The 23104-nt window shown below is 35.1% G+C and overlaps 1 long non-coding RNA gene across 2 annotated transcripts in view; it reads right to left on the bottom strand.

Moving 5' to 3' along the window:
• LOC102164767 overlaps positions 1-23104 on the bottom strand; it is a 441908-nt gene that overhangs the window by 336903 nt on the left and 81901 nt on the right. The gene's annotated exons all lie outside the window — the stretch shown is intronic.

Genomic DNA, 23104 nt, shown 5'->3' with positions numbered 1-23104 from the left:
GCAACCACTGTGGAAAGCAGTACGGAGATGCCTCAGAAAACTAAACATAGAACTACCATTTGATCCAGCAATCCCACTCCTGGGCATCTATCCAGAGAAAACCACGACTCGCAAAGACACATGTACTCCAGTGTTCATTGCAGCACTATTTACAATAGCCAAGACATGAAAACAACCTAAATGTCCATCGACAGAGGAGTGGATCCAGAAGATGTGGTACATATACACAATGGAATATTACTCAGCCATCAAAAAGAACGAAATACCAGCATTTTTAGCAACGTGGATGGACCTAGAAACGATCATGCTAAGTGAAGTCAGCCATACAATGAGACACCAACATCCAATGCTTTCACTGACATGTGGAATCTGAAAAAAGGACAGACGGAACTTCTTTGCAGAACAGATGCTGACTCACAGACATTGAAAAACTTATGGTCTCCAGAGGAGACAGTTTGGGGGGTGGGGGATGTGCCTGGGCTGTGGGATAGAAATCCTGTGAAATCAGATTGTTATGATCATTATACAACTACAGATGTGATAAATTCATTTGAGTAATAAAAAAAATGAAAAAAAAAAATCAAAAAAAAAAATGAGCCAATTTTTGACTCTCACAAAAAAAGTTTCTGAGAATATCTGTGTACAAGTTTTCGTGTGTTACATATTTTCACTTCTTTGCATGACCACCAAAATGTCTACTTAACAGATCATATGGCAAAATCTGATGGATTTTTTTTAAAACTGCCAAATTGTTTTCCAAATTGGTATGCTTTTTACATTCCCACTAGCAATATTCAAGTGTTTCGGTTTTTCCAAATCCTCGCTAACATTTGTTAATTTTCTTTTTAACTAAAGCTATCCTAACAGGTGTGAAGTGGATCTCAGTGTGGTTTGGATTACATTTCCTAAGTGACTAACAATGCCAGGCATCTTTTCATATGCTTATTGACTATATACATATATATATGAATATATATAGTTGAATAGCTTATTGCAATGGAATTTCTATATAAATAAACAAAAATTAAGAGGGAAGCTATGTTGAAAGTAAGGTTTTAAATGGTTCATTTGCTGGCCACACAGTGAAAGATATTCACTTATGGGTAGTTAAACATTATTTGATTGAAGCAGTTAAATAAATGTATCCAGGGAAAATAAATTTGTATATTAAGTATTTAAGACTTTCAGAGAGAACAATTTCTTGAAGAGCTGAGAACATTGGGAGCAACATCATTAGTTACTTAGGAGCAAACTACCAAATATATTTTTCGTATCACTAAAATAAATTAATATAAAACAGTTCTTAAATAGAAAAAAACTTGTCTATATGCTACAAAATCTTGTACATAGCAGTTGCTAAATAAATATTTGTGATTTTTTTAAAAGGCAATGGATTTTGAAGAATGAAAAGATGGAATTACTTCTGCTTAATTATTCAAGGAGTCAATGCCAAGTATGAAGTGACTAAAAAATTAAGAGAACTATCTTCTATAAAGAGTTTGCATAAACAATACAGGCAAATACATTTTAGAAGAAGTTGAGAAAACAGTACAACCTGAAGTGGAATATGCTAAGAAGTTTATTCATGGTAGTAAAAACATGTGTGGAAAAAGAAAAAAAGGGCTTCTTGGGAAAATTTACAAAAATTGTGAAAAATTAAAATATTTAAAACCTACAGTATTCATCACATTATTTATCAGCAAGCACTTTGAGGAGAAAAATAAGTGACTCTAGCACATATACTTAAATCAGCAGTATCAACGTGGATGTCGATCACATTGTGAACGTGGTTAAGGTTAATGTTGTGAGTTTTTATCATAACAGAATCTTAATATCCTTATCTGTTCTACAGCACAGCTGTTTTGTGTTTTAGTGCTGGTGATGTTCTGTTTCAGTTTATTAAGCTCAAGGACAAGACTGAAGTTCTTCTGAATTGGAAGAAACATTCGCAGCCACTATTACTGAGCACTAAATGGCTTTAGAAATTAGCTTTTGCTCTATACTTTAAAATATTTCTTAGTAAATTCAATTTTAGATTATGAAGTAAAACACTGTTTATATGTGAAACTTACATTGTGACAGTCATTTTCAGAGTGACTGATGTTTGAATCACAAGTAATGTCAAGCTATTTAATATACTTTTCATGTGGTCCAAAGTTAAACAAAGAGCAAGATCTATATTCCTACAAAAATTTGTAGCAAATATATTTTCTAAGTTCAAATTACAGGTCAACAGCATTTTCCAGACCTTGATGTAAGCACAAAGGAAATTTTTGTATTTCACAATCCATTTAACTGTGTAATTGAGGAGCTTCTACATAACCTTCATTTGGAAGTGACTGATCTGCAGTGTGATGGCATGCTAAAAGGAATATATCAAGAATTTAACACAATTCTATAAATGCCTACCAAGTGATAAATACACTCAATTAAAACCACATGCTCACTGATGGCAGAATTTAGTAGTATCTGTCTAGGAGAAAAGACATATTCAAAGGTGCACCTAGAGGGTATTATGCTAAGTAGAATAAGTCAGACACAGACATACAAATACCATACGATATCACTTATATGTGGAATCTAAAATCAAAACAATCAACAAATATAACAAAACAGAAACAGAGTTATAGATACAGAGAACAACAAGTGGTTGCCAGAAAGGAAGTCGGTATGGAGAGGAAAAACGGATAAAGAAGATGAAGAGGTACAAACTTCCAGTCACAAAATAAATGAATCACAGGTATGAAATGTACAGATGAGGGGATATAGTTAATAACTATGTAGTAGAGTTCCAGTTGTGGTGCAATGGTTAACAAACCTGACTAGCAACCATGAGGATGCAGGTTCGATCCTTGGCCTTGCTCAGTGGGTTAAGGATTCGGCATTGCTGTGAGCTGTGGTGTAGGACACAGATGCAGCTCGGATCTGGCATTGCTGTGGCTGTGGCGCACACTGGCAGCAACAGCTCCGATTGGACCCCTAGCCTGGGAACCTCCATATGCTGCGAGTGCAGCCCTAAAGAGACAAAAAAAACACAAAAAAACCCTAAAAATAATAAAATAATAATAAAAAAATAACTACATAGTATCTTTGTATGGTGACATATCCAGACTAGACTTACTGTGGTGATCATTTTGAAGTGTATATAAATATCAAATCACTATGCTGTGTAACAGGAACTAACATAGTGTTGTAGGTCAATTATACTTTGAAACCAAACAAATAAGCAAACTCATGGGAAAAGAGATATTTGTAGTTAACCAGAGGTAGGGGACTGTGGGGCAGTCAACAGGTACAAAATACGAGTTATAAATAAGTGCTGAGGTGTAATGCACAACATTATAAGTATAATTAACATTGCTCTGTTATACATGAAAGTTATTAAGAAAGTGAATCCAAGAAATTCTCATCACAAAGAAAACATTTTCTTCTGTTTCTTTAATTATGCATTTATACTAGATAAACGAGGTTAACTAAAGTATGACAATCATTTCATGATTGTGTGTCAAACCATTATGCTGACACCTTAAACTTATACAGTGCTATATGTCAATTACATCTGAATAAAACTGAAAGGAAAAAAAATGTTGGAATTGAAGATATAAACTGATTTAATATAAACATATATGTAAAGTGAAGTAGAACAGGGACAAGAAGCACAAGATCTGTTTGCTAACACTGGCGTAAATGTTTTTATAACATAGCACCTTAGCCAATACATGATGAATAAATCAGAATTTTCCAAGTGTCCAGAAAGGAGTGGGCAGAAATCAGAGCTGCTTGTAGGTCCAGGTTGATATCATATGTCCCACAAAAACAAGGTACAAGCTTATCTTTTCCAAATTTTTCCTGTTAGATTCTCAACTAGAAATATTTCTGACCAAGGTGTACAGCCCCTAAATACTATGATATCAATTTTACAAGTCATGGTATAAGTGTTATTAAAAATGTAGGTCATGTTGCAGCTTTCAGTTTAGCTACCAGAGCTTTCAACAGTAGATTCTAAACTCATTTGCCCCAGAAATCCAACTCTTGGGCATATATCTGGACAAAACTTTCCTTGAAAAAGACACATGCACCTGCAGGTTCATTGCAGCACTACTCACAATAGCCAAGACATGGAAACAACCCAAATGTCCACTGACAGATGATTGGATTAGGAAGATGTGGTATATATACACAATGGAATACCACTCAGCCATAAAAAAGTGAATGAAATAATGCCATTTTCAGCAACATGGATGGAACTAGAGACTCTCATACTGAGTGAAGTAAGTCAGAAAGAGAAAGACAGATACCATATGATATCACTTATATGGCACAAATGAAACTTTACACAGAAAATAAAATTGTGGACTTGGAGAACAGACTTGTGGTTGCCAAGGGGGAAGGCGAGGGAGTGGGATGGATTGGGAGCTTGGAGTTAATAGATGCAAACTATCGCCTTTGGAATGGATTAGCAATGAGATCCTGCTGTGTAGCACTGGGGACTATGTCTAGTCCCTTACGATGGAGCATGAAAAATGTGAGAAAAAAGAATGTATACATGTATGTGTAAGTGGGTCACCATGCTGTACAGTAGAAAATTGACAGATCTCTGTAAACCAGCTATAATGGAAAAAAAAAATCGTTATATAAACTTATTTGCTTCTCTGTTGCTACAATATGGCATGTGCTGTCGACATGTGAATATAACAAATATTAAAATTTAATTATCTTTAAAAATCATCTTATTAAAATGGAGTCTGCATTTTTCCTGTGCCTGACAAATCTTGGGCTTCTGCAATCATACATTCAGGTTTTTTTCTCATTTCTATTGATCTTAAATTTAAATCTTTATATAGACATGTAAATGTAGTAAGAAAAAGCTTATATATTGAGTATCTTTTATATTTCTAGCTTAAAGTACATTACCACTTATAAATTTAGGCTGGTATTTAAGGCAAGTATGTACCTGAAGTTAACTCTGATTGATCTAATACATTTATGCCTGTGCAGGCAGAATTCTAAAATGCACCCACTCCCCTAATATTTTCTACCCTTATCCAGGGTACCTGTGATATAATGAGAGACCACACCCTTTGTGATACATCTTTGACAGGCAAAAAAGGATTCTGCAGATGTTTTTGAAGTTACTAATCGGCTGACTTTGAGTTAGTAGAAAAGAAGACTATTTGGATCTAATTAATTCACACAAACCCTTCAACAGCAGTGTTGGCAGGGCTGAAGAAGAGGTCAAAAAGATTAGAAGCATAAGACAATCTGTTCTGGTTGACTTGTAGATGGAAAAGTCACCTGAGAAGGCAAATGAATGGCTTCTAGGAGCAGGGAGAAGCCCTGGGACTGATATCCAGGAAGGAAATGGGACCTTCAGTCTTATAACTGTAAAGAGCTGAATTCTGCAAAAATCTTAATGAACTTGGAAAGAGATTCATCTTCTGAGACTTCACTTAAGAGCCCAACTCAAAAGGACACATATAAATTGAAAGTGAGGGAATGGAAAAGATATTTCATGCAAATGTAAATGACAGGAAAGCAGGAGTCCAAATACTCATATATGACAAAAAAGACTTTAAAACAAAGGTCATAAGGAAGATAAAGAAGGACAATATTTAATGATAAAAGGATAAATTCAAGAAAAGGATATTATACTCATAAATATATATGCCCCTAATGTAGGAGCACCCAAATGCATACAACAAATACTAACAGACATAGAAGGAGAAATTGGTGGAGACTTTAACACCCACTCACTTCAATGGATAGACTGTCTAGACAGAAAAGCAACAAGGCAACAGAGAGCCTAAATGATACTATAGAACAGTCAGACTTAATTGGTATTTTCAGGACATTGCATATAAAAAAAACCAAAAAACAAAAACAGAATATACATTCAAGTGCACACGGAACATTCTCTAGGGTTGACAACATACTTGGGCACAAAACTAACTTCAACCAATTTAAGAATATAGAAATTATTTCAGGAGTTCCCGTCATGGCACAGTGGTTAACAAATCCAACTAGGAACCATGAGATTGTGGGTTTGATCCCTGGCCTTGCTCAGTGGGCTAAGGATCTGGCGTTGCCGTGACCTGTGGTATATGTCACAGATGTAGCTCGGATCCTGAGTTGCTGTGGTTGTGGCATAGGCCAGCGGCTACAGCTCCGATTCAACCTCCATATGCCACAGGGAAGCGGCCCTGGAAAAGGCAAAAATACAGAAAAAAAAAAAAGAAAAATTATTTCAAGCATTTTCTCTGACCACAACAGCATGAAACTAGAAATCAATCACAGGAATAAAATATGTGAAAAAAAACCTACTACATGGAGATTAACAACATGATACTGGTCAATGAGGAAACCAAAAAAAGCAACTAAATAAATACCTCAAGACAAATGACAATGAAAACACATCCATTCAAAAATCTATGGGATGCCACAAAAAGCATTCTAGATGGAAGGTCACAGTAATACAAGGCCTTCCTCAAAAAACAAGAAAAATCTCAAATCAACAACCTAACCTACTACTTTAAAGAATTAGAAAAATAAGAGCAAACAAAACCTAAAGTCACAGAAGGAAGGAAATCATAAAGATTAGAGAAGAAATCAATACAATAATGATTTTTAAATTAAAAAAAATCAATAAAACCAAGAGATAGGTTTTTGAAAGGGTAAACAAAATTGACAAACCTCTGGCCAGACTCACCAAGAAGAGATAACCCAAATGAATAAAATAAATGAAAAATGAGAACTCTCAATGGGTACTGCAGAAATATACAAAAATGTAAGAGAACACTATGAACAATAATGTATCAACAAATTTGACAACCTAGAAGAAATGGACAACTTTCTAGAAACTTACAGACTACCAAAACTGAATTGAGAAGAGATTATTTGACCAGACCACTCACTAGAAATGAAATTGAATATGTAATAAAAAATACTCCCTACAAATAAAAGTCCAGGATCAGAGGGTTTCACAGGTGAATTCTACCAAACATACAAAGAACTTAAAACCATCCTTCTTAAACTGTTCAAAAAGATTGAAGAAGAAGAAACATTAAAAACATTCTATGAAATCACTCACCCAAATACCAAAACCAAAGATAATACCAAAAAAAAAGAGAAAATTTTAGGCCAATATCCTTGATGAATATAGACGCAAAAATCTGCGACAAAATTTTAGTCAACCAAATCCAACAACACATAAAAGATCATACACCACAACAAAGTGGGATTCATCCCAAGTTCACATGGATGGTTCAAAGTACTCAAATCAATCCATGCCATACATCACATTAACAAAAGAAAAGTCAAAAACCATATTTTTTTATAAATCATTGCTTGTACAATATTACAAATCACTGCATATCCATTTCTCTAGTTTTTTTGTCTATTTAAAAATAATTTGTAAAAAGATTTGGAAAGTCATCAAAACCCTCTGCCTACATATATGTTGCTACACAGATATTTTTATAATTTTATCTAATTAAATTTGCACTTGTATTTTTTTTTTTTTTTTGTCTTTCTAGGGCTGCACCTGTGGCATATGGAGGTTCCCAGGCTAGGGGTCTAATAGGAGCTGTTGCCAGAGCCACAGCAACGCAGGATCCAAGCCACATCTGCAACCTACACCACAGCTCATGGCAACGCTGGATCCTTAACCCACTGAGCAAGGTGAAGAATTGAACCCGCAACTTCATGGTTCCTAGTCAGATTTGTTTCCACTGTACCACGACAGGAACTTCTGCGCTTCTATATTTTTAAAGGCTCAACTTTATATTTTATATTTTCTCAATGTTTCTCTTGTTAATTGAGAAGATTGAAATTGCATCTGGAAAGGCTGAGAGTGGAGAGAAACCTGCAATATGTTGGAAGAACACTATTTAGATCTACATATATTAACTTTGAATACATACAAAGTGTAGAGAACTTTAGAGCATTTTTATAAAGATAACTGATTGTATCTTCAAAGTTTTCTGATTTCTTTCCTAAAATCTTGGTTTTAAAATTAGAAATTTTCAGAATCACCACATTCCTGTCTTGGCTCAGTGGTTAAGGAATCTGACTAGGAACCATGAGGTTGCCAGTATGATCCATGGCCTTGCTCAGTGGGTTAAGGATCCAGCATTGCTATGAGCTGTGGTGTAGGTCACAGACCTGGCTCGGACCCCACGTTGCTATGGCTGTAATATACGCTGGCGGCTACGGCTCCAATTATACCCCTAACCTGGGAACCTTCAAATGCTGTGGAAACAGCCCTAGAAAAGGCAAAAAAAAAAAAAAAAGACAAAAACAAAGAAATTTTCAGAATCAATTTTCAATCTAAATTACCATTAACTGTGATTCTATGAAAGATTATTTCATGTACAAAGAAAAATAAACTATTTTCTCCCATTCTGTAAGTTGTCTTTTTGTTTTCTTTTGGTTTCCTTTGCTGTGCAAAAGCTTGTCAGTGTGATTACATCCCAGTGGTTTGTTTTTGCTTTATTTCTGTTGCCTTGGGAGACTGACCTGAGAAAATATTCATAAGGTTGATGTCAGAGAATGTTTTGCCTATGTTCTCTTCCAGGAGTTTGATGGTGCCTTGTCTTATATTTAAGTCTTTCAGCCATTTTGAGCTTATGTTTGTGCATGGTGTGAAGGTGTGGTCCAGTTTCATTGATTTGCATGCAGCTGTCCAGGTTTCCCAGCAATCCTTGCTGGAAAGACTGTCTTTTGCCCATTTTATCTTCTTGCCTCCTTTGTCAAAGATTAATTGACCATAGGTGTCTGGGTTTACTTCTGGGTTCTCTATTCTGTTCCATTGGTCTGTCTGTCTGTTTTGGTACCAATGCCACACTGTCTTGATGACTGTGGCTTTGTAATATTGCCTGAAGTCTGGGAGAGTTATGCCTTCTGCTTGGTTTTTGTTCCTCAGGATTGCTTTGGCAATTTTGGGTTTTTTGTGGTTCCATATAAATTTTTGGATTGTTTGTTCTAGTTCTGTGAAAAATGTCGTGGGTAATTTGATAGGGGTGGCACTGAATCTGTAGATTGCTTTGGGGAGTATGGCCATTTTTACAATATTAATTTTTCCAACCCAGGAGCATGGAATGTCTTTCGATTTCTTTACATCTTCTTTAATTTCCTTGATTAATGTTTTGCTGTCCTTTACCTCCTTGGTCAGGTATATTCCCAGTTATTTGATTTTTTGGGGTGCAATTTTAAAAGGCATTTTATTTTTGTATTTCATTGTTAGTATACAGAAATGAGACTAGAATGTGTACATGTATGTGTAACTGGGTCACCATGCTGTACAGTAAAAAAAAAATGTATTGGGGAAATAGCAATTAAAAATAATAATAATAATAATAAAATTGTTTCTGAAAAAAAAAGAAAAAGAAAGTTGTTAATAATCAACAACAAGCGGTCTGTACAGTTTTAATGAAAGTTGTGAAAAAAAAGGCACCTGTCCACCAATGAGAAGATAAGGTGAAGAAAAAGCCAGTAAAATAATCTTATGATAAATATGACATTTAAGGGATTGTCACAATAGACTCACATTTTAGCTGATTACTAGAGTGATCACACACAAAGACAGAGGGACATAAAAGATAAGACAGGTTTCATTTCCCAGTACAATCCCAGCAGTTAGGCAGGAGAACTTAAGGATTCATAGTATTGTGAAGCTTTTTTCATCCTAAATTTAGGTACTTATTGGTATGTTTAGATGGAAATTTAACACCAAAGATCTCTGATAAATGCAAAGTTTAAAAACAGAACTGTATGATAGTTTCGAGGTCCATCCACGTTGCTAAAAATGCTGGTATTTCGTTCTTTTTTCATATTCCATTGTGTATATGTACCACATCTTCTGGATCCACTCCTCTGTCGATGGACATTTAGGTTGTTTTCATGTCTTGGCTATTGTAAATAGTGCTGCAATGAACACTGGAGTACATGTGTCTTTGCGAGTCGTGGTTTTCTCTGGATAGATGCCCAGGAGTGGGATTGCTGGATCAAATGGTAGTTCTATGTTTAGTTTTCTGAGGCATCTCCGTACTGCTTTCCACAGTGGTTGCACCAATTTACAATCCCACCAACAGGGTAATGGGGTTCCTTTTTCTCCACACCCTCTCCAGCACTTATTGTTTGTAGACTTTTGGATGATGGCCATTCTGGCAGGTGTAAGGTGGTACCTCAGAGTGGTTTTGATTTGCATTTCTCTAATAATGAGTGACACTGAACATCTTTTCATGTGTTTCTCAGCCATCTGCATGTCTTCTTTGGAGAACTGTCCGTTTAGATCTTCTGCCCATTTTTTGATAGGCTTGTTTATTTTTTTGGTGTGGAGCTAGAGAAGGTGTTTATAAATTTTGGAGATTAATCCCTTGTCAGTCGATTCATTTGCAAAGATGTCCTCCCATTCTGTGGGTTGTCTTTTTGTGTTGTTGAGGGTTTCCATTGCTGTGCAGAAACTTTGAAGTTTGAGTAGGTCCCATTTGTTCATTTTTCTTTTTATTGTCAATACTCTGATAGGTGGATCTGAGAAGATGTTGCTGTTGTTTATGTCAGGGAGTGTTTGGCCTATGTTTTCCTCTAGGAGTTTGATAGTGTCTGGTCTTCTATCTAGGTCTTTAATCCATCTGGATTTTTGTGTATGGTGTTAGGGAGTGTTCTCATTTCATTCTTTTCCATGTGGCTGTCCAGTTTTCCCAGTACCACTTCTTGAACAAGGTGTCCTTTCTCCATTGTATAGTCTTGCTTCCTTTGCCACATATTAGTTGGCTGTAAGTGCGTGGGTTGAATTCTGGGCTTTCTATCCTGTTCCACTGATGTATATGTCTGTCTTTGTGCCAGTACCATGCAGTTTTGACGACTGTTGCTTTGTAGTATAGTCTGAAGTCCGGGAGCCTGATTCCTCCAGCTCCATTTTTCTTTTTCAGGATGTCTTTGGCTCTTCTGGCTTTTTTGTACTTCCAAACAAACTTTAAAATATTTTGTTTGACTTCTGTGAAAAATGTCCTTGGTAATTTGATAGGGATTGCATTGAATCTGTAGATTGCCTTGGGTAGTATAGTCGTTTTGATAATATTAACTCTTCCAATCCACGAGCATGGTATATCTTTCCATCTATTTGTGTCGTCTTTGATTTCTTTCATCAGTGGCTTGTAGTTTTCAGAGTACAGGTCTTTTGTTTCTTTAGGTAGGTTTACTCCTAGGTGTTTTATTTTTTGGATGTGATGGTAAACGGGATTGCTTCCCTAATTTCCTTTTCTGCTTTTTCATTGTTAGTATATAGAAACGCTATCGATTTCTGTATATTGATTTTGTATCCTGCGACTTTGCCAAATTCGTGGATGAGCTCTAACAGTTTTCTGGTAGAGTCTTTAGGATTCTCTAGGTATAGTGTCATGTCATGTGCAAATAGGGATAGTTTTACTTCTCCCTTTCCAATTTGGATTCCTTTTATCTCTTTGACTTCTCTGATTGCTGTGGCTAGGACTTCCAGAACTATATTGAAGAGTAGTGGTGAGAGCAGACATCCTTGTCTTCTTCCTGATCTCAGTGGGAATTCTTTCAGCTTTTCACCATTGAGAATGATGTTCGCTGTGGGTTTGTCATATATGGCCTTTACCATGTAGAGGTAGGTTCCCGTTATGCCCACTTTCTGAAGGGTTTTTTTCAGAAATGGCTGTTGGATTTTGTCAAAGGCTTTTTCCGCGTCTATTGAGAGGATCGTATGGTTTTTATTCTTCAGTTTGTTAATGTGGTGTATCACACTGATGGATTTGCGGATATTGAAAAACCCTTGCATCCCTGGGATAAATCCCACTTGATCATGATGTACAATCCTTTTTAATGTATTGTTGGATGAGGTTTGCTAGTATTTTGTGTGAAGTCAGCCATACAATGAGACACCAACATCCAATGCTTTCACTGACATGTGGAATCTGAAAAAAGGACAGACGGAACTTCTTTGCAGAACAGATGCTGACTCACAGACATTGAAAAACTTATGGTCTCTGGAGGAGACAGTTTAGGGGGTGGGGGATGTGCCTGGGCTGTGGGATGGAAATCCTGTGAAATCAGATTGTTATGATCATTATACAACTACAGATGTGATAAATTCATTTGAGTAATAAAAAAAAGAAAAAAATAAAAACAACTATAAACCAGGTGTAATGGAAAAAATAAAAATCTTTATATATATATATATATATGTAAAACCCAGAAACATTAAAAATCCACAGAGTAAGGAATCTCCTTTCTTCATTGAGGATGTGATTTTCTAGAAGAAATATGCTCCTAAGAGAGTCTTTCTTTGCTAAATCTAGGAACAGCCCAAATAAGTCCCTTATCCAACTAGATGCTGAATTGCTGAATTCAGAGCTCTAAGTAACTCCAACATATCAGAAATAGAGAGATCTTTCAGAGCATAAGATCACTTAGCATGAGCAATCTTGGCTACTGTAAAGCAACTTGGGGATGGCACAAGTAACTCTGGCGGTGTTTGTGAGACCAGAAAAACAATATGGCCTGTCTACATACAACTGCAATGGAAGCCTAAGCCAAGTCTTAGGAGGAGAGCTTGCCACAATTAAAACAATACCATATAGAGGGAGAGTAGAATAAGTGACCCTAAAATATGCCACTTTGGCATGTAGATTATTGCAATCTGAAGACATCAAGGACCAAAAGACTTAGGAAGAGACATGTACCTTCCCCTTAAAGTGCCAGAAATAAATTAGAGGGCCTGTATCAGGAGGAAATTAATATCAAAGATAATTTTTTTGAGAAGGACTTATCTGCATGTCATGGCAAACACTGTTTACCAGACCTTCATCTTCCTGTGAGTTGTCTTCCTCCCCTCTAAAGCTTCAGATGCCTACCCCCTTCTTCTGAGCTCAGGATGGCATTTAAGCCTCAACTGTCTGACTGTCTGTAATTTTCATGTCTTTGGGGATCCTGTACATATGAAGTTTGTTTTATCCTCTTAAGTTGTCTTATGTTAATTTATTTATTAGAACAGCCAAAGAACCAATATGAAACAGATGCAGAGTATATTATGAGGAATGGTGAAAGCAGACAACTGAACCCAGCATAAGATAATATGATATAATCATGAAGATAAAGCAAAAGTAGTGAAATAGTTATGACTGTTCCAGTGCTAAGCATGTATATTTGTGTTGGTTAACAGGCATTTACAAGGCAATTATATCTGATGGGGTGATATTTGGAAACATAATGTTCTCCTGATAATTTCTCTTCCTGTTGTTATTAGTTATTATCCAGGATATTCATTATCTCTCTAAATGGATATGATGATAGCTGAGCAGAAATAAAAACAAAAAAACAAATTGGTTTTCAAAATCTAGTATACAAGATTACTCATTATTAAAAAATAACAGTAAATAAATAAATGCTACTCCTAAATTAGAACAACCACATATGCAGTAAGAGAGAACTAAGTGAGGGTGATGAATCAGGAAGGAAGGAAGCAAATATTAGGTGCTAGCATCTCAGTGAAAACAGAGACCTAAACCCTGCTTCAAAGAGCTGTTCAAAGTCATCAAGGAAAAGTAGCAGTAGAATATTGCTTGAGCTATACAGAAATGCTCCTATCTTCCCGGAATATGATATTCAAAGAAGACGGAAAGATTCAGAGTCCTGTGCTAAGGAAAGATAGGCTGCAATAACCACTTTCACGGCCCTAAACCAGAATGTCAGAGAGGATAACAGTCAAAGTCAGCATGCACAAAGGACCATCAAAACATAAATGCATCTACATGCATGTCTGTAAGCACACATTTCACAATCCATATCCATTTCAAAGTAAAAGGGATTTGTCGAACTGCTATGTTGGCTAAGATGATGTATTTGCCATCTTAATATGGGTTCAAAGCAGACATTTAGGTATATTACAGAAAAAAAAGCAAATATTTTAAAATGTTACATTTTCTGCATCCTTGAATTTACAGGTTTGGAGGAAATTAAAAACTGTCCATGCAAAGTGAGTCAGAAAATATTTTAGTCAACTGGAAGGAATCATTGTGATATTAAAAACATATGTAATGCAGGCTAGAGAAAAGGAAGGAAGGCAGAAATAAAACTGAGAATTGTATTTACCTAGCAGTTGCTACAAGATTGCACTGGCCACACCGTGAGAATAGATTAGTGATCAAATAAGTATGGATATTACTATCTCCACAGTAATTACTTATAAATGAAACTAATTAGTTACATCTGCAGCTATTATTTGTCTGGAAATCCCTCAAAAAGTTCAAAAATACTGTATTCAGTCTTTTCAAGTGATTTTTTTCAGTTTATTCAACATTTATTCAAAACATTTATTGAGAAATCAAATACCATAAAGTTCTAAATAAGATTAAAAGGAAAAAAGAGCTGGGCCCCTCTCTCATGGGACTTACAGCTTACCTCAAACACATAGTAAACAAATAGTTGGATGAGTCAAGTTTTAAATTTCAGCCATGCTTAAGTACTAATAAAAATATGAAATAAATGAGATAAATAAGGCATTGGTCTATTAAGCCTGGAGGTGGGAAGAAATTGGTAATGGTAAGTGAAGAGTCTCTCAGGACAATGATGTTTAAACTGAGACTTCGATGGTCAGAATTTTAGTCAGATGGGTAACACAAAAAAAGAGAGAAAATATTCAAAGCAGAGAGAATTATGTATATTTTTATATTTGGATTTAAATATCCTTCATTAGTAATAAATTCATAATATTTGAATTAGGTGATCATAAGTGGCATACAAGCCAGAGCCTTGGACGTGATAAAGCTAAATGAATCAACCCATGCTTCCATCTGCATAGATACCCATCTTATCTCTTAATAGGTTTTCTCAAGAAAATATATTTTAAAGACAAATATTAAGTGTCTTACCCCCAGAGGACTACACTAATACTTGTTTATTACCTCGGAACCTCATACTGTGGATTGAGATCATTAGATTAAAGCAAAGTGTGTATAAAAAAAATGCTCTTTAAAATCAAAAGAAATCATGGGAAAATAATCAAATGATGTATCTTGAACATTCCATATTCATTTAAAAGAGAAGAGCAGAAAGTAAAAAATAAATTATTTAACTTTTAATTAATAATCATGCTATTAAGCCCTCCAAATGGTAATAAAAGCACATTGGTTGTAATATCACACAGTTTCATCTTTTATGTTTTTAGTTGATAATGTATATCTTTGAGAAGATTAAATAAATACCATAAATTTCCAATATACAGAGATATACCTTAATTATTTAGATCAATATTAATTTTGAGGTGACCTAAAAAATTTACATATTTCTCAATAATGACAATGTCCATGTCAATGCTATAAGAAATCTATTTTCATTGTTCCTGCAACCTAAATCTAACAAAAGTTATCTTCCAAGAATTTGAACAATACTTTCAGCATTTTTTTTAATCGACAGTGAAGGAAATACATGCATGATAATCCATTTTTAAAAAACTAAAGCAGAAATATTAAAATATGTATTTTCTTATATAAATTGCTTGGATGATAGAACACCAAATTCAAACTTTATAAGTGATTTTCAAATGAAATGTATTTTACATTTAATTTTTTTGGCTGCATCCACAACATGTGGAAGTTCCTGGGCCAAGGTCGAACCCATGCCACAGCAGTGACTCAAGCGGCTATAGTGACAATGTAGGATCCTTAACCAACTGTGCCACAAGGGAACCCCTACATTTTATTTTTGAAACCACAGACATTTGTAAAAGTTATGTGAATAAAAAGCATTGGTTATATATGTATATTGTACCTTAATTGAGAACAGGATATTACAAATGCATAGAAAGAAGTTTATGAGATTTTACATTTATCACTTACTCATACATTTCATAACATATATTAAATGTCTGCTTTTAGGGTTTGTGTTACTAGGAGTCAGAGAATCATATAACACTTTCCAACCTCCCTATCTTCTTTTTGGTTATAGAGTTTTATTTCCAAAAGATTTGTTCTTGGAATTTTGGTGCACACAAGATTTGATAAAATTTCTAAGCTCTTTTTTTTTTTCCACTTTGCTGACGTTACTTACAAGTTACTGTTAGCATATGAATATTAGTTGCCTATATATGACACTTAGGAAGTCAGTGTACAAGGCTTAAGCTTTGGAGTCATACAACCTGAATTCACTTTTGACATTATGATTATATGAGTTTGGCAAGGTAATTTGTCTAAGACTCAGTTTCTTGACATGTAACCTGGAGTTCATGGAATTAATTTCACATAGGATTGCTGAGAGACAGAATGTGCTTAGTACATAATGGATGGTTATCAAATGCTAGCATTATTATTTTTTAAGTTACTTTTTCAGCCTAGCAAGTGGCTATATAATAGCAATTTTCAGCAGTTTCTAAAATGATATTAATATTTTATGAAACAATAAAAACTAATGCCATGCTTTTGAAGCAACAATTGCTATTTTCTAATCATACAGGGAATGGTGAAATTCACAGATATTATTAATTTATTTTAATAAATATATTATTTATTAAACATATATAATGCTTTCACTGTGCCAGACATTGTTTTAAGCACTTCAAAAACATTAACTGATTTAATCATCATAGTAACACTTTGAAGCAGATAGAGAACCTTGGAAATTACCTCTGGTTACATTTCTAAGTGAAAAAGCCAGGGTTCAATCGAGGCTCTCTCTTAGGACTCCAAGATGCTGAATGAAAGCTGTTTATTTCTTAATTTGGGGTAGTAGAACATGATAAAACTTCTAAGTCATTAGAAAATTCTAGATGAACAGGAATAATGGATGTAATATAGAGATATTTCAATGTCAGCAAGTTGCTAGGTCAAGGTAATGTGGCATTACCAAATTGTTGCAAATATTAAGTAAAAAATCTTGAATCTGAGAAATTTCCTAATTTCAATGTCAATAACACCTATTCCTATAAAAAGTACAAAATTTTAAAGTATGGAAAACCATAATATGGATAAACATACTTTTCAAATTATAATATTAAATGAAACTTTATAATAATCAATGCCAAATATTTGAAAAAAAAACAAGGAGCATTAAAGTTTGTTTTAATAATCTCGAGACAGACAGCCAACTTTTTTTTTTTTTAATTTCTGGATGATTTTTATTCTCTTCTTTATACTTTCATCTTTTTAAATGTCCTAAAAACCATGAATCACATTTAAATTTCCAAAAAGCAAGAGATGCTATTTTGAAAGAAGTCTTTACCTAAAATAATAAAAGAATATATTTTTTTCTTTCTTTCTTTTTTTTTTTTATTTTCCCACTGTACAGCATGGGGATCAGGTTATCCTTACATGTATACATTACAATTACATTTTTTCCCCACCCTTTGTTCTGTTGCAACATGAGTATCTAGACAAAGTTCTCAATGCTACTCAGCAGGATCTCCTTGTACATCTATTCTAAGTTGTGTCTGATAAGCCCAAACTCCCAATCCCTCCCACTCCCTTCCCCTCCCATCAGGCAGCCACAAGTCTTTTCTCCAAGTCCATGAGTTTGGTTTCTGAGGAGATGTTCATTTGTGCTGGATATTAGATTCCAGTTATAAGTGATATCATATGGTATTTGTCTTTGTCTTTCTGACTCATTTCACACAGTATGAGATTCCCTAGTTCCATCCATGTTGCTGCAAATGGCATTATTTCATTCTTTTTTATGGCTGAGTAAGTAGTATTCCATTGTGTATATATACCACCTCTTCCTAATCCAATCATCTGTCTATGGACATTTGGGTTGTTTCCATGTCCTGGCTATTGTGAATAGTGCTGCAATGAACATGCGGGTGCATGTGTCTCTTTTAAGTAGAGTTTTGTCCGGATAGATGCCCAAGAGTGGGATTGCGGGGTCATATGGAAGTTCTATGTATAGATTTCTAAGGTATCGGCCAAACTGTTCTCCATAGTGGCTATACCAGTTTACATTCCCACCAACAGTGCAGGAGGGTTCCCTTTTCTCCACACCCCCTGCAGCACTTGCTATTTGTGGACTTATGAATGATGGCCATTCTGAGGGGTGTGAGGTGGTATCTCATGGTAGTTTTGACTTGCATTTCTCTTATAATCAGCGATGTTGAGCATTTTTTCATGTGTTTGTTGGCCATCTGTACATCTTCTTTGGAGAAATGTCTATTCAGGTCTTTTGCCCATTTTTCCATTGATTGATTGGCTTTTTTGCTGTTGGGTTGTATAAGTTGTTTATATATTCTAGAGATTAAGCCCTTGTCTGTTGCATCCTTTGAAACTATTTTCTCCCATTCTGAAAGTTGTCTTTTTGTTTTCTTTTGGTTTCCTTTGCTGTGCAAAAGCTTTTCAGTTTGATTAGGTTCCATGGGTTTATTTTTGCTCTAATTTCTGTTGTCTTGGGAGATTGACCTGAGAAAATATTCATGATGTTGATGTCAGAGAGTGTTTTGCCTATGTTTTCTTCTAGGAGTTTGATGGTGTCCTGTCGTATATTTAAGTCTTTCAGCCATTTTGAGTTTATTTTTGTGCATGGTGTGAGGGTGTGTTCTAATTTCATTGCTTTGTGTGCAGCTTAGACAGCCAATTTTTAACTTTACAAGTCCCTAGGGTGTCCTAAATGTTCATAAATAATCATGTCACAAAGTAGATTTTTGTTCATTATCTTCCCAAAACAGATCCTTCAAGAAATAAAATACATGATTTATCACTCTCCATCCTCATCATCCTTTTTTTAAAGAGAAAGTATAATTTTAATTTTCTTATTTTTTATAATGATTTAAATTTTTCCACACAGCTGGTTTACATAGTTCTGTCAATTTTCTACTGTACAGCAAGGGGACCCAGTAACACACACACACATATAAACTTTTTTTTTCTCACATTATCAAGCTCCATTCCAAGTGACTAGATATAGTTCCCAGTGCTATAGAGCAAGATCTAAATGCTTATCCATTCCAAAGGCAACAGTTTGCATCTATTAATTCCCATCCATCCCATGACCTCTACCTTCCCCTTGGAAACCCCAAGTCTCTTCTCCATGTCCAGGATTTTCTTTTCTGTGGAAAGGTTCATTTTTGCCATATATTAGATTCCAGATATAAGTGATATCATATTGTACTCTCTATCTCTTTCCGACTTACTTCACTTGGTAGGAGAGTCTCTAGTTCCATCCATGTTACTGTAAATGGCATCATTTTGTTCTTTTTTATGACTGAGTAGTATTCCACTGTGTATATATGCCACAACGTCTTAATCCATTCATTTGTCGATGGACATTTAGGTTGTATCTATGTCTTGGCTATTGTGAACAGTGCTGCAATGAACATGTGGGTTCATGTGTCTTTTTTAAGGAAAGTTTTGTCCAGATATATGCCCAAGAGTGGGATTGCTAGGTCATATGGTAGTTCTATGTACAGTTTTCTAAGGTAACTCAAAACTGTTCTCCATAGTGGTTGTACCAGTTTACATTCCCACCAACAGTGCAGGATGTTCCCTTTTCTCTACACTTTCTCCAGCATTTGTCACTTGTGGACTTACCAACGATGGCCATTCTGACTGGTGTGCTGTGGTATCTCATGGTAGTTTTGATTTGCATTTTTCTAATATCGTGATGTTGAGCATTTTTTTCATGTGCTTGTTGGCATCTTCCTTGGATAAATGTCTACTCAAGTCTTCTGCCCATTTTTCCACTGGGTTGTTGGCTTTTGGCTGCTGAGTTGTATAAGTTGTTTGTATATTTTAGAGATTAAGCCCTTTTCAGTTTCATCCTTTGAAAATATTTTCCCCCATTCTGTACATTATTATTTTTTTTTAATGATTTCCTTTGCTGTCCAAAAGCTTTCAGTTTGATTAGGTCCCATTGGTTTATTTTTGCTTTATTTCTGTTGCCTTGGGAGACTGACCTGAGAAAATATTCATAAGGTTGATGTCAGAGAATGTTTTGCCTATGTTCTCTTCCAGGAGTTTGATGGTGTCTTGTCTTATATTTAAGTCTTTCAGCCATTTTGAGTTTATGTTTGTGCATGGTGCGAGGGTGTGTTCTAGTTTCATTGATATATGTGCAAAGTTTCCCAGGACCAATTGCTGAAAAGATTGTTTTTTTTCCCATTTTATATTCTTTCTTTGTCAAAGATTAACTGACCATAGGTGTCAGGGTTTATTTCTGGGTTCTCTATTTTGTTCCATTGGTTGGTCTGTCTGTTTTGTAACCAGTGCCACACTGTCTTGATGACTGTGGCTTTGTAATATTGCCTGAAGTCTGGGAGAGTTATGCCTCTTGCTTGGTTTTTGTTTCTCAGGATTGCTTTGGTGATTCTGGGTCTTTTGTGGTTCCATATAAATTTTTGGATTGTTTGTTCTAGTTCTGTGAAAAATGTCCTGGGTAATTTGATAGGGATTGCATTGAATCTGTAGACTGCTTTGGGTAGCATGGCCATTTTTACAATATTAATTTTTCCCACCCAGGAACATGGAATATCTTTCCATTTCTTTACATCTTCTTTGATTTCCATGATTAATATTTTATACTTCTTACCATATAAGTCTTCCACCTCCTTGATCAGGTATTTGATTTTTTGGGGGGTGAAATTTTATTTTATTTTATTTTTTAATTTTTTTTTTTTGTCTTTTGTCTTTTTTACAGTCATGGCATTAGGGCCAGTCTAGGGGTCCAATTGGACCTGTAGCCACTGGCCTATGCCACAGCCACAGCAATGCCAGATCCGAGTTGCGTCTGTGACCTATACCACAGCTCATGGCAATGCCGGATTCTTAACCCACTGAGTGAACCCAGAGATCGAACTCACAACCTCACGGTTCCTAAGCTGATTCCTTTCCGCTGTGCCATGACCGAAACTCCTGGGGGTGCAATTTTAAAAGGTACTGTATTTTTGTATTCTTTTTCTAATATGTCATTTTTAGTATACAGAAATGTGACTGATTTCTGAGTATTAATTTTGGATCATGCTACTATTTGAATTTGTTGATCAGTTTGAGTAGTTTTTGGGTTGAGTCCTTAGGGTTTTTAATGTCTAGTATCATGTCATCTGCATACAGTGACAATTTTACCTCATCTCTTCCAATATGGATGCCTTTTATTTATTTTGTCTGATTGCAGTGGTGAGGACTTCCAATGCTATGTTGAATAAAGTGGTGACAGCAGGCATCTTTGTCTTATTCCAGATTTTAGTGGGAAGGCTTTCAGCTTTTCTCCATTGAGTATTATATGTGCTGTGGGTTTGTCATAAATGACTTTTATTATGTGAAGTTATGTTCCCCCTATACCCACTTTGGTAAGAGTTTTGATCATGAACGGATGTTGGACTTTGTCAAATGTTTTTTCTGCCTCTATTGAGATGACCATATGTTTTTTGTCTTTTCTTTTGTTAATGTGGTGTATGATGTTGATTGATTTGCTTATGTTGAACCATCCTTGTGAATCTGGAATGAATCCCACTTGGTTGTGGTGTAAGATCTTTTTTATACGTTGTTGGATTCAGTTGGCTAAAGTTTTGTTGAGAATTTTTGCACCTATATTCTTCAAAGATATTGGCCTATAGTTTTCTGTTTTGGTATTATCTTTGTCTGGTTTTGGAATTAAGGTGATGGTGGCATCACAGAATGTCTTTGTGATTGTTTCTTCTTCTTCAACCTTTTGAAAAAGTTTAAGGAGGCTGGGTATAAGTTCCTCTTTGTATGTTTAATAGAATTCTCCTGTGAGGCCATCTGGTCCTGGAATTTATTTGTAGGGAGCGTTTTTATGACATATTCAATTTCATTTCCAGTGATTGGTCTGTTCAGTTGATCTATTTCTTCTTGATTCAGTTTTGGCAGGCTATAAGTCTCTAGAAAGTTCTTCGTTTCTTTTAGGTTGTCAAATTTGTTGGCACACAATTGTTCATAGTATTCTCTCATGGTTTTTTGTATTTCTGTAGTATCTGTGTGACTTCTCCTTTTTCATTTCTTATTTTGTTTATTTGGGCTTTTTCTCTTCTCTTCTTGGTGAGTCTAGCCAGAGATGTGTCAATTTTGTTTACCTTTTCAAAGAACCAGCTCCTGGTTTTATTGATTTTTTTTCTATTGTTTTTTGAATCTCTATTTTATTGATTTTCTCTCTGATCTTTATGATTTCCTTCATTCTGCTGACTTCAGGTTTTGTTTGTTCTTTCTTTTCTAGTTGATTTAGGTGGTGGGCTAAATTGCCGATTTAAGATCTTTCTTCTTTTTTGAAAAAGGCCTGTATGAACTTCCCTCTGAGCACTGCTTTTGCCATATACCACAAATTTTGAGTGGTTGTTTCTTCATTATAATTTATCTCTTGATATTTTTAATTTCCTTCTTGATTTCCTAATTGACACATTGCTTTTTTAGTAGCATGTTGTTTAGTGTCCATGTAGTTAGTTTTTGATTTCCACTTTCATGCCACTGTGGTCAGAGAAGATACTTAAAATAATTTCTACACTCTCAAATTTGTTGAAGATAGCTTTGTGCCCCAGTACATGATTCAGCCATGAAAATGTTCCATGTGCATGTGAGAAGAATGTATATTCTGATTTTTTGGATGTAATGTCCTGAAAATATCAATTAAGTCTAACTTTTCTATTGCGTCATTTAGGATCTCTGTTGCCTTTCTGATTTTTGTCTATAGGATCTGTCCATGGATGTGACTGGAGTGTTACAATCTCCTACTATGATTGTATCCCATCAATTTCTCCTTTTATGTCTGTTAGTATTTCTTGGAGGTATCTGGGTGCTCCTATATTAGAGGCATAAACATTGATGATTGCAATATCCTCTTCTTTAATAGATCCTTTCACAATTAAAATAGTGTCCTTCTTTGTCTTTCTTTATGGCCTTCACTTTAAAGTCTACTTTGTCTGATATGAGTATTGCAACTCCTGCTTTCCTTTCTTGTCTATTAGCATGAAATATCTTTGTCCATCCCCTCACTTTCAATCTCTATGTGTCCTTTGCCCTGAGGTGAGTCTCTTGTAGACAGCAGATTAAAGGTTTTGCTTTTTTATCCAATCTTCCACTCTGTGTCTTTTGATCAGAGCATTCAGACCATTGACATTTAATGAAATTATTGATAAATATGTATTTATTGCAATTTA

The sequence above is a fragment of the Sus scrofa genome, chromosome 1 (genome assembly GCF_000003025.6).
Source record: "Sus scrofa isolate TJ Tabasco breed Duroc chromosome 1, Sscrofa11.1, whole genome shotgun sequence".
NCBI lineage: Eukaryota > Metazoa > Chordata > Mammalia > Artiodactyla > Suidae > Sus > Sus scrofa.
Note: the sequence above shows the minus strand (reverse complement) of the source record. Positions and strands in the feature narration are given on the sequence as shown.